The following is a 14279-nucleotide window of genomic DNA, read 5'->3' as shown; positions in this document are numbered from 1 at the left end:
CCACCGGCATGACATACCTATTTACACATCAAACACAACCAAAGGAGGATAACTGATGAATAAATACCACCTTTTATGACACCCTGTCTGCTGTGGGGAACATTGTTTATGAAACTTTGGAACTTGTTACTTCAAGAGAATGGAATAAGGTTCCTTAAAAGAAAGTGGTATTTGTGTATAAATCACAGAAATACACACAGGTTATGGCTTTTTTGAAAAATGCCATGAGACTATGCCAGATAATCTTAATGTCTGGGATATGATTTATTTTGTAGTGTATTTAAATATTTTTGACTTCGACAGTCCATCCTTTGATAGTCTCCATAAACTATCATACCTAAAAAAAAACATATGAAATACATACAAACACTAATTGATAACTTAGGTATATGTATACATATCTATATCGCAAGTCAGACATCGACTATTACATTTGTGTTGGGGACTACAGGGGTAAGGGTAAGTCAACCTTTATACGCAATCAACGGATCCTCTGGGGATCATTGGTAGGATGTGGGAACTCATCTAACCTATAAAGAGTGCTTGGGAAAATTAGGACTACATTTTCTATGATGTCTGATGTAGCATTTACTATACATATAATTAAACATGACTAAACCTATTCACATTTCTATTACTTGATTGTGCTTTTGATTTCAGGATTATACAACAAATCTGCCACATTTTCAACACTGCCCCTCCTTAGATTCATTAAATTTGTATTTCTGGTTGCCCTCTTTCGCCGGGTCATAATTGGAACACATTTGAATATCAGGCGGATACGTATGATGACACCCAGGATACAGAGTAGAAGTTTCCCTACATTCATCACCATTTCTTGTGCCCACTCTCCTAACCCAGAGAACCACTTGAGTGGGTTTAACCAGGTGACCCATCCAGTTAATTCCTTGCCCACGGCAGCTAAAGTGAGGTTGTGCTTCCTCCTAAATTCCTACTTCAGCTGCAGTATTTCGTCCATTTTCTGCTCAATCATCTCCTTCGGATCATCTGTACTATTGGTGATGTAAGTGCAGCATTTTACTCCATACTGAGTTGCTAAGGTTACACAGTACCCACCCGTTACAGCCATGACATAATTCAAAACCATCCTGTGTTGCACAAGCTCTTTCTTGCAGGCTTGCAATTCCCTACCAGTAAACCTGAAGGTGTCATCATACATCTCAGTGATATTATCAATCAAATTTGCCAACACTTGGATGTACCTATAATTTATAACTCCTCTGGCCATACGGGTGATATCTAAGGCGATGAGGAATTGAATCCTGGTGGATTCCTGTATCAAATTTGAGGCTAAGGGGTCTCCCTTGTCTATGAGGTGTCTTTTATAACTGTGTTCATAATGAGTATGGGTACAAGGAGGGGGAGAGTTGTGGTGAATGTCTATCATTTTTGTCAAGTGTAAGGGTCATGATTTCTGGCAGTACCCTTCCGAGATAGCATAAACCTTCAGAGTTCGGAGAGAGCCACTTGTACGCTTTCCTTCCACATATGAAATACTCATCATCTGGGAGAACATAAGGAACAGAATGCATCCTTATCAGTGAACACATTATTCTGACAAAGAATCCTGTCCCCATCTCACCCATTTGACCGTTAGACATTTCCGGTTGTATAATATTTGCACAGTACCGTAGTGATACTCTGCCAACCATTACTTTGTCGTATCTACGCATGTACCTATACTGGAAGTATCTCCCACTTGCAATAATTCTGCGTACAAGTTCGGAATCAATAGGCTCATTATCAGCTCTGTGTGAATAGGTCATTGTCTGATTGTTCCAGATCACCTCCCAATTTCCTGGTTTTCTGAAATTGGTGATATTTAAACATACCAGGGATCTATCTACATAGTACTGGTGGAGCTTAAGACTAGGGGGTCTAGATATATTATATTTCTTGTCCACCTGTCTCCCCCATGTAATTCAAGTACCTTTGCTAACTTTAATTGGTATGGCACTAATCCCGAATTACTCTGTCCTTGAGGTACTTGTGAGCACACCCAACACTGTTTGGTTTAGAACCTTACCCACTAATGAGTGGTAATCACTCAAAGGGTGTCTGTCAAATTCGACATTACTACTCGACTGACATCTCTGGATGCACTCATCCTCAATTGTGGGTTCGCAGTACTTACAGATACAATATTCCTCAGATAATAGCCCATCACACTGTCTCCAACCTCCGTGACTACCAGACCTCTTACTAATTCCGGCTTTGATCAAAGTGATAGACCGATCCTGGGATTCTATGAAGTTCTCGTCCTTTCCATCAGATTCACCTCCAAACCCATACTCGACTTCTCGGGGCCTCAAACAAAAACAAAATGTCCTGATCTTGCAATGGGAGAAATGGACCCAAGTCTCTCTCTCGGCTACTTTCAGTGATGTCGTCCTGGTCAACAAAACTTGGTATGGTCCTTCCCACCTGTCTATTAGGCAACCTGAGCGTAGAAAATGTTGAATCATAACATAGTCCCTTGGTTCAATATCATGACAATAAGTGTTTGGTAGGTCAGGAATCTCTAGCTTCAAGTTTCTTTGCTGATTTTTCAACTGCTGGCTTATCCTGATAAGGTATTGTACTGTCACTTCACTGTTACACTTCAAATCGTCCTGGGTATCTATCATTACGTGTGGCTGTTGTCCAAAAAGGATTTCAAAGGGTGATAGGTTAAGTAGGGATCTAGGAGTGGTTCTGATGCTATACAATACTAGTGGCAGTGTCTCCAGCCACATATAATCCCGTTTCAGTCATCACCTTGCTCAATTTGTTCTTAATAGTGCTGTTCATTCTCCCCACCTTCGCACTGGCTTGGGGTCGAAAGGGAATATGAAGTTTACTATTAATGCCCATCAGCTTACACATGACCTGAAAGACTTCACCAGAAAAATGGGTACCCCTGTCACTTTCAATAATCTTAGGGAAACCATATCTACACACAAATTCTTGTACAATTTTCTTTGCCGAAAACACGGCAGTATTTGAAGCAGCAGGGAATGACTCTACCCAGTTTGAGAATATATTAGTGCACACCATATCTGTACTTAAATGCTCCACCCTTTGTGCATTACAAGGCACATAAACTATAAGGTATTTTTAGCAGTCATACAAGATCAACAGTAAACTGTTCTACTTTCTACTTCTATCCAGTCCCAATACAAAACTTAAACTGTTAATAGATGGTTATATGTCATCATGCAGAAAGCGTTAACATTTACTTCAGTTCTGTGGAAACAAAGCAATAATATGTTATAATTTTTTTTTTTAAAAACACGTTTTTCTCTGGCATAAGGTTAGGAAAAGAAACCATGATCATGATCATATAATGGAAAAGAAAGAAAAGAAAAAAAAATAATAATAATAGTGCTTAGGTTTATAACGCTCCATGGAGGCTTTTAAATACATCTTAACTACAGGTACCTTTTAAAACACCTTAAACTTAACTCATGTAGTAACATAAATAGTGTATGGACATCAAACATATACATATAATATATCGGGTTCAATAAACTTAAAAAAAATTTTTTTTTAGAGACAAATTATATGATAGGGGTATGATTCTAGTATCTGGCTACATTTCTATATTAGTATCATTTAATAACAGATCATAATTAATAACTAATTATAATTCATTTAATAACCTACTTGCAAGTTTACCCAAGATTATTGTGTATACCTTTTAAATCATTTGGATAATTAATTCATAAATGAGTATGAGGTATGAAATAAAGTAAAGGAAAGTATCTTTCAATAACAATTTCTTATTCAATAATATGCACATATATGTAAAACGATATTATCACATTTCCAATATTAACAATAGGTGTGTATGTGTGTGTGTATGAGGAGATTGTAAAAAGGGTAGAAATATTTCTTCATGCATTTAGAGCAAATCCGGGACTTATTGATACATTGGGGAATACAATCTATCTGAAAAAATACCTATGGGGAAAAAGAGAGAAATGTGATAGAATAGAGAGAATCTTGTGTGAGGGTGCTATGGGGTATGTGAGAGATTGAAGATTACATGGTACATGAATTACATAACTAATATATATTCATGGGAATAAACACCATATGAGGGATGATACATATCTACCATCTCTGTTCTATGGATGGTACCATACTTACCTCTTTCGCTGGTCCCAGTCACTTCTCCTGCATCTGCTGCAGCCTCTCCTTTACTTTGGGAATATTGCCCTTCTTGGATGCTGAGTGCATGAGAAATGGCCGAGACCAGCGTAGGATCATCATCTCTACCTGAATAAAAACTATCCAAATTGGTTAGTACAGGGTATTAGGTTACAGTTATTTTAATTTTTTTTTTTTTAGTTTTACTGGTTTGTAACTCTGACTTTTCTTTTTTCCTCCCACATATGGTGGCGGTGGTGCATTTGCTTTCACTCTACCTAAAGTACCAGTTTTCTGCTCCTTACTCATTTCTCTTTGACTTTTTTCTTCTCGATGCCATAAGTTCAGACAATCATTATGTTTCATCCCCAAATTGCGTGACTTTAACAGGCATATTTGATTTTGTACTATATGTAATACCTTGGGATCGAAACTACCATTTTTTTGGAAATGATACTTTACCACTCTCAGTCATGCATACCCATTCATTAGCCTAAGCTATTGCGTACTTACCATTACTTGCTATGCATTGTTTCCTGCGGATCCTTTCGGTCCGCCCTCAACTGGAACCACAGTTTACTCGGTCATCCTACGAGTAGATTTAGCACCCATTTTTGGTGGTTTTACCAAACTGCTAAATTACTTCTTTAGGATACTGGTGGGGGATTCTTTCTAAGTACTCCCACTGAACTTTTTCCCGTCAATATGCAACTGACCATTCTATAACAGGCAATGCATATAGCGGGGGTCCCTACCTACTTTGGTTTATTTCCACTGAAATTCCGGATGGGAAACGTCACCACCCCATCCAGTGGATTTCAACCAGGATTTTTCAACCAAGAGAATCAGTGACATTTCCTTTCTTTTACACAAATCACGCTTGCATATTACACTCTATGCGTACAATACACAAACATGTTGTCCAAGCGCAAGACACACAGGTACTGGTTATCTATGTGTCTTACGATTACAGAGGCAGTTTAACTAGGACATGCCCCCTGCACCTGAGGTCTTCATAGGACAGCCTCACGCCTGGAAATTGATTTCAAATAGGACACGTTTCCTGCACCTTTCAACGTGTGGTTGCGATCCTAACATGCCGCCAGAACCTCTTAGTTCAGCGTTTCACTGCGGTACCTTCCTGGTTCACACACTCATGCAATTCTCTTTCAACTGTTCACACGCACAAAAAAAAATATATTTTCTGTACAGAAAAAAAATCATATCACAGAAACAGATAGTACTTTCCCAGAGGTCTTACACTTTGTTGTAAAATATTACAGTAATACTATTCAAATCGGATATTTTTATTTTTTTGTCAATATATATATACATATATATATATATATATATATACTTTAATTTAGTGTATTAACCTGGTGCTAATAGTGCAGAAAATTTTACACATTCTCAACCGTACCGTTGCCACATGTGTATCTGCGTACACGACTATCATACGTTAACAATCAAATCCGGCAATAAAACATAAACTGTAATTCTTATTGCTGTTAGTGACTGGTACTTTTATATGCTTCCGTGTTCCTCACAAACATCGGAAGTTACCCAGGCGGACAACTTCCACTGCATGCTACCTAAACGTTTAGGCGTGAATGGAGCTTTTGTTAACTCAGGCCTATGCAAGTATTATGCGCTTATATGCTCACACAATTTTATAATTTAAAACAAATAAACTTATCCGATTTGATTCAGACCTATAAATGAGTACTAGAACATAATTTATACAGTGTTCGTAATTTAGCTGTACGTAATCTTGCGGCAACAGACCAAAGAAATAGCTTTTCTTTGTTGTTCCTTGGTTTGCATCAGCACCTCTGAGACTATACAAAACAGATGTGGTTTAACAACATTAGATTTTTTGGATCAGTTTTAGTGACGCGTCTATCCACCCTTTGTTGGTAGACCAACGTCTGTGTAGTCCTGTTAGTCCGCGAGTGTGAGATGGACCGGATGCAGTCCCAACTGCGAAATCCTACTTTAAATCTCTCTATGGCTGTTGATGCCATGTGGACGCACCTTGCGTATGGCAATATGCAAATGTGAATGCACAGTGTACGCAACGTGTGATGCATACGCAATACCTTCCCTTATTGTAACACCAACAGTATGCATAATAGTTGCTATCTTCATATCAAAATACAATGTGAATTACAGTGCAATATATATAGATCACAGTATAATAACCTTATGTGAAAGCAAGTGAACACACACCAGTTTCTGTGGTCCAACGCACAAAAGTAAATATTGTATTGGAAGAATATATAAAATTATTATTACAAGTTATACAGTGGTACAATACAGTTCAAGAAAACAGGTCAGAGTTTACAAACCAGTATACATACATTTGCATGTGTTTCCTGGATCCAGATGACTGGTAGAATACAGCTACTGGACGCTGGATCAGGGGAGCCTTATTTTATACAGTTAAATTATGGGTGTGTATAATGGCAAGTTGTGTCTCCTTCCGTTGGTCCAGGGGCAAGACATTTCCAGTTCACTGGGGGTCATTGGTTGGTTCGAGCAGTTGGTGGTGCCTAGGCTTAGGTTGCTGTTACAGATGTTCACCTCTGGGTTCCCTCCAGAAAGCTAGCTCAAATCAACCATTGTTATATGCTATTATTAAACATAAATCCGGCATTGCTAATATCTGTTGCTGCAATGTGCGACAATCTATTCGCAATCACTGGATTACTGCTAACACAATTCTGTACATTATGACCCCAAACACGATATTAATATGTGGTTCCATCCCTGGACTATATGTATAGCTGGTTTTCTTCTTTTCAACATATATTTGTATTTTTGGTGTTATCTTAGAGGAAATATGCAACCATTACAGTGGTATAATGGTTATAGTAAAATGATGATTATGAAAGGAAAGTTTGGTTACAAGAAATGCCTAAAAATGCATTGGGAACAATTACGTTAGATTAATGTGTGGCGAATCAAATTAATCTCTCACGGCCACAAGGGGGAACTTGTCACCGTAGCTAGCTGGCAATCAATTGTAAAATAAAATATACCCTAGGGATATGAGGATGAGAGACATTGCCTAAATTGAAAACATCATTAATTGTTACTTTAGATACACTGCACATATATATTTTAAAGTGAGAAATAGATTAAATAGGTTTGACTTTATAAATGTTTAGTAGCATGCATGTAGAGGTATTTGTTTTACACTGAGACTATGGGTCATTGTTATAAGAAACAGGTTTTTACTGCTTAGATCATTTAAAATGCACACAGGTAGTATGGTGTATGCCTACCATTCTAATCAGGATCAAAGAATTGTACCCTTGGCAATCATAAACTGACATGTCCATTTTCCAGTATGGACCAAAAGAGGAACCATGACAACAACAGACAAGAGGTCGTATATATTGGTATTAAGTCCCCAGGCATGACATACCTATTTACACATCAAACACAACCAAAGGAGGATAACTGATTAATAAATACTACCTTTCATGACACCCTGTCTGCTGGGAGGAACAAAAAGCCTTATTGTTTACGAAACTTTGCAACTTGTTACTTCAATAGAATGGAATAAGGGCCCTGATTCAGAGCCGGTCGCTATTTGCACTCGCTCGTCCAGAAAATAGGGGTGGCTATTCAAATGAACCGTTCGCTGTTTGCGGTCTGTTCACGCCTCTAGGTCTGAACGAGCGAACAAAACTTGCGGTCGTTTTTTGGGAAACTACGCCCCCTGGCCGCTCGCATCCGATGTCATGTCCGCTATTTATTAGATTAATCGAGTACATCGAACAGGGTATGAACTGCTCGCTATTCTTGTGGTTGGTTTTTGCTACCACAATTTTGCGAGCAGTTCTGGCTAAAAAAAAACCCAGTGACGTGGTCAATGACGCTGCTGTTTTAAATATGCACACCCATAAAACGCCCGTTTTGACCTTTAAGCACGCCTGCGTTCTGATTTCCACTCCCCATTTTCAAGCACCTTCCCCTTTTACCACCCACATACGCCTCATCCTGTCACTCAAATTAGCAGGCATTCGCTATTTTGCGAGCACATGAATTTCGGCCGCACTGACTGGTTCGCGCATGCGTATAACGATCCGTACGCATGCGCAGTTTGGCAAACATTGCTCGGAGCGAACGAGCTGCCGCTTACGAGTGGCTCTGAATGAGGGCCAAGGTTCCTTAAAAGAAAGTGGTATATGTGTATAGATCACAGAAATACACACAGGTTATGGCTTTTTTAAAATATGCCATGAGAATATGCCAGTTAATGTTAATGTCTGGGATATGAGTTATTTTGTAGTGTATTTAAATATTTTTGACTTTGACAGTTAGGCACTCCCGGGGGGAGGTTTGGGTTAGGCACCCCCCAGCAGTGATAGGTTTTGGCTGCGGGGACGGTGGGGGTTAGGGTTAGGCACTAACGGGGGGAGGTTAGGGTTAGGTACTAGGGGGGAGGTTAGGGTCACGCACCCCTAAGGGAGGGTTAGGGTTAGGGGGGAAAGGGCTTAGCGATAGCAAAAAAACTTACCTTGTAGAGATCTTCATCTTCTAACTTCCGGCGTCAGTATTTGGTCCGCCGGGCTCACGTCCGGCGGTATTTAACACCGATTCTGATTCTTTACCTCTTTGTTTGCATAGTCCTTACTGGCAACCTTCCACAGACACTCATTGGCCTGGTACATTTCAATGAATCCCATCCAAAATTATCTTTTATTTTAGACTGGACATCTGCAAATAAAAAAAAATAAATTATAGACCATTAATAAAAACTAATAGGATTGCCCCTTATACATTCCCCCCCATTACTGACACCCCAAAGTACTATCCCTATAGAGTGCTACCAATAGTGCCCCTTTGCAGTGCTCCCAGTAGTGCTCCTTTTGAGTGCTCCCAGTAGTGCCCCTATACAGTGCTCCCAGTAGTGCCCCTTTGTAGTGCTCCCAATAGTGCCTCTTTGCAGTCCTCCCAGTAGTGTCCCTATACAGTGCTCCCAATAGTGTCCCTTTGCAGTGCTCCCAGTGGTGCCCCTATACAGTGCTCCCAATAGTGTCTCTATACAGTGCTTCCAGTAGTGCCCCTTTGTAGTGCTCCCAATAGTACCTCTTTGCCATGCACCCAGTAGTGCCTCTATACAGTACTCCCAATAGTGTCCCTTTACAGTGCTCCCAATAATGTCCCTTTGCAGTGCTCCCAGTAGTGCCCCTTTGCAGTGCTCCCAGTAGTGCCCCTTTGCAGTGCTCCCAGTAGTGCCCCTTTGCAGTGCTCCCAGTAGTGCCCCTTTGCAGTGCTCCCAGTAGTGCCCCTTTGCAGTGCTCCCAGTAGTGCCCCTTTGCAGTGCTCCCAGTAGTGCCCCTTTGCAGTGCTCCCAGTAGTGCCCCTTTGCAGTGCTCCTAATAGTGCCCCTTTGCAGTGCTCCCAGAAGTGCCACTATACAGTTCTCCCAGTAGTGCCCCTTTGCAGTTCTCCCAGTAGTGCCCCTTTGCAGTTCTCCCAGTAGTGTCCCTTTGCAGTGCTCCCATTAGTGCCCCTTTGCAGTGCTTCCATTAGTCTCCCTTTGCAGTGCTTCCAGTAGTGCCCCCATATAGTGCTTGCAGTAGTGCCCCCATACAGTGCTGGCAGTAGTGCCCCCATACAGTTCTCGCAGTAGTGCCCCTTTGCAGTGCTCCCAGTAGTGCCCCTTTGCAGTGCTCCCAGTAGTGCCCCTTTGCAGTGCTCCCAGTAGTGCCCCTTTGCAGTGCTCCCAGTAGTGCCCCTTTGCAGTGCTCCCAGTAGTGCCCCTTTGCAGTGCTCCCAGTAGTGCCCCTTTGCAGTGCTCCCAGTAGTGCCCCTTTGCAGTGCTCCCAGTAGTGTCCCTTTGCAGTGCTCCCAGTAGTGTCCCTATACAGTGCTCCCAGTAGTGTCCCTATACAGTGCTCCCAGTAGTGCCCCTATACAGAGCTCCCAGTAGTGCCCCTATACAGAGCTCCCAGTAGTGCCCCTATACAGAGCTCCCAGTAGTGCCCCTATACAGAGCTCCCAGTAGTGCCCCTATACAGAGCTCCCAGTAGTGCCCCTATACAGAGCTCCCAGTAGTGCCCCTTTGCAGTGCTCCCAGTAGTGCCCCTTTGCAGTGCTCCCAGTAGTGCCCCTTTGCAGTGCTCCCAGTAGTGCCCCTTTGCAGTGCTCCCAGTAGTGCCCCTTTGCAGTGCTCCCAGTAGTGCCCCTTTGCAGTGCTCCCAGTAGTGCCCCTTTGCAGTGCTCCCAGTAGTGCCCCTTTGCAGTGCTCCCAGTAGTACCCCTATACAGTGCTCCCATTAGTGCCCCTTTGCAGTGCTCCCATTAGTGCCACTTTGCAGTGCTGCAATGTAGTGCCCCTTTGCAGTGCTTTAATGTAGTGCCCCTTTGCAGTGCTTCAATGTAGTGCCCCTAAACAGTGCTTCTAATAATGCTCCTTTGCAGTGCTCTCAGTAGTGCCCCTTTGCAGTGCTCCCAATAGTGCACCTTTGAAGTTCTCCTAATAGTCCCCCCTCCCTCCAGGTCATATAGTGACATTATTGGGTCAGTGGGTCCCTCCCCCACCCACCCCATAGCCATCGATCATCACCGCTGATACCCCCCTCCCCCCGGTCATATAGTGACATTGGTGGGTTCCCTCCTGCATGGCCGCTGACCGCACCCACTTATCTCCCCCTCCCCCCAGGTCACATAGTGACATTGGTGGGTCAGTTTGTCTTCCCACCCTCCACATGGCTGATGGCCGATCCCCCCCCTCCCCTCAGGTCAAATAGTGACATTAGTGGGTCCCCCCCACATTGCAGTTGACCACTGCCACTGATCTCCCCCAGTGCATATACATTAGTGGTCAGTGGATCCCCATCCCCGTAGCCCCCCATAACCCTCACCCAAGTACTTACCTTAAAAACTTGAAATGCAGCGTGGTCCCCCAGCGTCAGCTTGCTGCTTTCTTCTACTTCAGGGCACAGGAGATGACTGGCAGCTGCTGGGAGTGTCCAGGGAGTAGTTTCGCGGCAAAAAGTCATTTGCCATTCGCCATTGGTCACTCACTACATATCCACTGAATGACTTTTCTAAAGTCGTTCAACAATATGCTGAAATTGACCAGCATGTTCGAATGGCAAAAAACTTATTTTGTCATTTGTGGGAGTGTGCAGCGCAGAACGTTTGCAGCCTATCCATCAGACAACTTTTTGAATGATCCGACCAAAACCTCCTGGATAGCCCCAGATCTATAAATGATCACCGGAACTTAGGTGGCCATCTGGTCATAATACTCAAGGTAGTAGTGGTTCACACGGTTTTGAGAGCCGATGGTGTGGTTTGAGAGCCGGTACACAAGTTTGTGTACTTGCAATGCGGTTTTGAGAGCTGATGGTGCAGCTTGAGAGCTGGTACACAAGTTTGTGTACTTGAGATGCGGCTTTGAGAGCCGATGGTGTGGTTTGAGAGCCGGTACACAAGTTTGCGTGCTTGAGAGCTGATGGTGTGGCTTGGGAGCCGGTACACAAGTTTGTGTACTTGTGATGTGGCTTTGAGAGCTGATGGTGTGGCTTTGGAGACAGTGGCAGCACAGAAGCTGCTGGTGTGGTTAGTGAGCCGATGGAGAGGCTGATGAGCTGGTGGCAGCAGGGAAGCTGCTGGTGTGGCTAGGGAGCCGATGTAAAGACTGGTGAGCCGGTGGCAGTACTGAAACTGCTGGTGTGGCTAGGGAGCCAACAGCATCATGAGAAGGTAAACTGCTCCCCCCCTTGACGCAGGGTTGAAGAACCCCCATAACCCGGTGTGTCCGAAAAATCTTGGAAGAAAAGTCTCTTCAGTCTGGGAATATGTAGAGGGCACTCCTCCTGTCCATAGCCCTTCCAGTGGACCAAGAAATGCAAACAACCCCTGGAAATCTTAGAGTCCAAGATCTTTTCCACCATGCTGACCATGGACCACAACTGAAGCAGGCCTGGATGGAAACTTGGGCTTAAACTTGCCTGAACTGAAGACCGGTTTGAACAAGGAACAGTGGAAGGTGTTGTTGATACGGAGAGACTTGGGTAATTGAAGCTTGAAAGCTACCGGATTCACCTGAGAAATTATGCAGAACGGACCAATGAACCTCAGACCCAACTTCTGAGTAGGCTGGCGAAGTTTAATGTTCTTTGTGGAGAGCCAAACCAAATCACCCTTCTTAAACATACACAACCTCCGATGTCTGTCAGCAGATCTTTTGGAGTGGATAGAGACCTTCCGAATGGCTTTCATGTACCTAGCTCTAAATACGACGGAGCTGAGAGACAGAAGGTGAAACTGATGAACTAGAGTCGAGAGAATTTGTTCTAGGATGTTGGCCTATGACACAGAAGAATGGAGACACTGAAGATGCTGAATGGCACGAGTTGTTGAAAGCGAACTCAGTAAGCGGTAGATGGGAAACCCAGACTTGGAGACATAACAGTGCAAATATTGCTCCAAAGACTGGTTAACCTGCTCAGTTTGCCCATTATATTGCAGATGGTACCCTGAAGGAAGGCTGAGGTCAATGCCCAAAGAAGCACAGAAGGCTCTCCAGAACTGTACCACAAATTGCGTTACTTGATCCGACACAATATCCATCAGTAACCCGTGCAGGCGAAATATATTTAGGAGGAACAGGCCGGAGAGTTCTTTGGCAAAGGATAACTTCGGCAAAGGTATGAAATGCGCCATTTTACTAAAACGGTCGACCACAGTCCAGATCACAGAACATCGAGCAGATACTGGAAGATCAACGATGAAATCCATGGATATGTGAATCCAGGGTCTCCTAGGTATGGAGAGAGGAGGTAATAGACCTGAAGGAGCTGTCCGAGGTGTCTTATTTTGGGCACAGATCTCACATACCAGGACAAACTCACGCACATCTTTGGTCAAGGAAGGCCACTAGACTGAGTGGGAGAGCAACTCTAAGGTCTTACTGATGCCCGGGGGACCTTAGAGTTGCTAACGAGCATGAAAATCCAGTCAGACTGATCTCCTGAATTTTTCTGGAACAAATAGAAAACCAGAAGGCTTATTTGGAGGTGACTCTGAATGAGTGACAGGCCTGAATGAGTTCAGCCAAATTTCGGGTGATGGCACAGTGGAAGGAGTCCGGAATAAATTGGTTCATCTGAACTGGAGATCTGCTTCATAGGTTCAAAGCTCCTAGAGAGGGCGTCAGCCTTGATGTTTTTCGAACCAGGATGGGAAGAGATGAGGAAGTTGAACCCCGTGAAAAACAATGCCCATCGTGCTTGCCGAGAACCAACCACGGTTCTTGTGGTCGGTAAGAACCGTGATAAGGTGTTTGGCCCCTTCTAACCAGTGTCTCCAGTCCTCAAAAGCCCATTTAATCTGCAGAGGTGAACTTGCAAGGGAAAAAGGCACAGGTCTGTAATTTATTATCAGCATGATCCTTTTGAGACAGAATGGCTCCGGCTCCTACTTCAGAAACATCCAGTCAAGAACAAATGGGAGATCCGGATCGGGGTGCCAAAGCACTGGAGCCTGAGTAAATGTGACCTTAAGGGCTGCAAAGGCCTGGACCACTTTGTATGACCAATTAGAGGTGTCCGCTCCTTTTTTAGCCAATTCAACAATGGTCACAAAGATGGTGGAGAAAGACCTAATAAACCTGCTGTAATAGAAAAAACGAGGAAGCGCTGGACCGCTTTGAGGGAAGTTGGCTGGACCCATTTCAGTATAACCTCCACTTTACTCGGATCCATGGAGAATCCCTGGGAAGAGATGACAGAGTCTAGGAAAGAAATCTGGGTGACATCAAAATCACATTTCTCCAGCTTAGCGTAGAGGTGGTTCTCCCATAGTTTCTGTAGAACTAGGTGTACATGCTGATGATGATGGTCCAGCAACTGGGAAAAGATGAGTATGTGGTCCAGATACATGATGACAAATTTCTCTAGGAATTCTCGAAGGACGTCGTTGATGAGATCCTGGAAGACGCCGAAGCACTAGCAAGGCCGAACATCATGACCAGGTACTAGTAATGTCCCAAGTGAGTACTGAAGGCCGTCTTCCACTCGTCCCCACTCCTAATGTGGATGAGGTTGTATGTTCCTTGTAGGTCGATCTTTGAAAAGATGTTGGCCTGGCACAGCTGGTCA

The 14279-nt window shown here is 43.4% G+C and overlaps 1 pseudogene; it reads right to left on the bottom strand.

Annotated features, from left to right (window-relative positions):
- Nucleotides 1-634: 634 nt before the first annotated feature.
- Nucleotides 635-12843, bottom strand: LOC148529087 (uncharacterized; annotated as a pseudogene).
- Nucleotides 12844-14279: the final 1436 nt, after the last annotated feature.

This window comes from Taudactylus pleione, unplaced genomic scaffold, assembly GCF_031769625.1.
Source record: "Taudactylus pleione unplaced genomic scaffold, aTauple2 ptg000087l, whole genome shotgun sequence".
NCBI classification, from domain to species: Eukaryota; Metazoa; Chordata; class Amphibia; order Anura; family Myobatrachidae; genus Taudactylus; species Taudactylus pleione.
Note: the sequence above shows the minus strand (reverse complement) of the source record. Positions and strands in the feature narration are given on the sequence as shown.